Source organism: Penaeus monodon, chromosome 29, assembly GCF_015228065.2.
Source record: "Penaeus monodon isolate SGIC_2016 chromosome 29, NSTDA_Pmon_1, whole genome shotgun sequence".
In the NCBI taxonomy this organism is placed as follows: domain Eukaryota; kingdom Metazoa; phylum Arthropoda; class Malacostraca; order Decapoda; family Penaeidae; genus Penaeus; species Penaeus monodon.
Genome location: NC_051414.1, coordinates 31,073,937 through 31,075,901, shown reverse-complemented (window position 1 = coordinate 31,075,901; position 1,965 = coordinate 31,073,937).

The window sequence follows — 1,965 nt, the reverse complement described above, 5'->3', positions numbered from 1 at the left end:
ATTCAGATATGTATTCATTGCAAGTAAAATGTGACTGATGAGAGAAATTCAGCCAACTGGCATCTTAAATCAGGGAAACTAAGCCTAGTGGATTCAAAATACTTGACACAGGGGTGACTTAACTTCAAAGTAAGAAACATATATCAAGGTAAGTAAGCTAATATACAGGGCTTCCAAACCCTTTTTTATTTCATAGTGAAAATGCACTATTTTACCTACTTGCACTCATATGGGAGAGGGAAATAACAGGAAATGCTATTCATTTTGTGATAAATGTTGTGTCCAAAGTCACATGCATGAAACCTGTTTGGAATGGGATATTCCAAACAGTGCCAACATGCAAACCTGTTCTCTGAAATATATAAGAGGTAAGGAAAAAAAAATTATGCTACAAAGAAGTTTGGTAGCATACAGGCAAGCAGTAGTCTTATATTATTTTTGTGACCTCCAGGAAACAAGTAGTTGTTGGCAGGCCATGAGACTGCTTGACAAGTTGAATAATCTCATGTTTATATATCAGTGCTTGTGATCCCTAATGTTGGCTTGGTAGAAGTTATCAAATAATGTCAGCAATTTTTTATTAAGTGATTTGCATTTTTTCTCATCTTTTAATTTTACATTTTTAAAAAGAATTGGTAAATCAACAAAAGACCCAGAAGTCATTATCATAAAGACTGAAGTCATCTCATCCCAATTATAATGGCAGTTGATTTCTTCACCTGAAGTATTTTAGAATTGTATGTAATAACTTTAGGACTGAAAAGGAATAGAACACGAGCAAATAAGATAAACACAGGAAAGTGCTTATACACAAGCTGAACTTCAGAGAATCAATTTTTCTCTATGCACATAAAAGAATATGCAATGAGTTGTTTTTACTCAGACATTAGTTCAGTGCTCAGTAAATATTGTTTCAACAATAGGTAAAAGTTTTTAGTAATGAAAAGTGTTTTGTGTTGTTGGAAGTTAAATTACCTTTTCCAGAAAATAAATTTCATTATGAAGACAAAACTATTTTTAGTTTATGACTTATAAAATTCTTGCTATCAGAAGACCAAAGAATATATTTTAGTATCTTTTTAAGGAGGGAGGAATAACTTTAGAATTTGAGGACATTTGTAGCCAGATGAATGTAGAGCTGTTCTTCAAAATAGGAAACTGCATATATAGAAATGTATGTGGTGTATAATTCAGTACAGTCCCAATTTCCTGTGTGGTTTAAGTGATTCAGAAAAATATTGTTAAGCTTTGTAAAATTTCACACAATAAAACTGAAATAATGTAACTACCATGGTATAGATCAGGAAGAAGGGTATCCAATTCATTTAAAGAGGACAGTGTGTAAGACTGTACCCATTTGATAATTTAGAGAGTACAGTAATTGATTAAATCATAAAATAAAATGTTCAAGAGGCTTGGTAGAGAAACCGCAGCCAACAATAACAAAAATGATACAAACTTTAGTGGATTTCTGTTATTAGTAGTTGGGTGTGGGGGGAATAGGGCAGAAATGTTAAATAGCTGTTGATTAGGTAGGTAGCGATTGTATGTGCACACTAGTTTGATTTAGAAACCTCTTTTTAACCCCTAAAGGATATTATACGGCAATCGTTATACTCAGGTATGTTTGGGACACAGGACAAGAAATGTAAAAAGTTGTTTTACCTTTGAGTTCAATCGCTGTTTTTCTGTCCTGTGGGCACAAATGGCTCTGACCTTTTCAGTCCTATAGGGGTTAATGTCTTTCATGAAAGAATCCACATAACTTTGCGATGTTTAGTGAGAAACCTGTTCTTTCCTGGACACTGAAATGATGTTAGGTAAATTGTTTTTAATTGGAAATGCTATACTTTTTATCTTGATGTATATGTATAGATATAAAGTTTGTAGTACATCACCCCATCATGTGCCTAAAAACAGGAATTCAGAATCTGTAATTGATATAATGAATAATACTTGATGTAG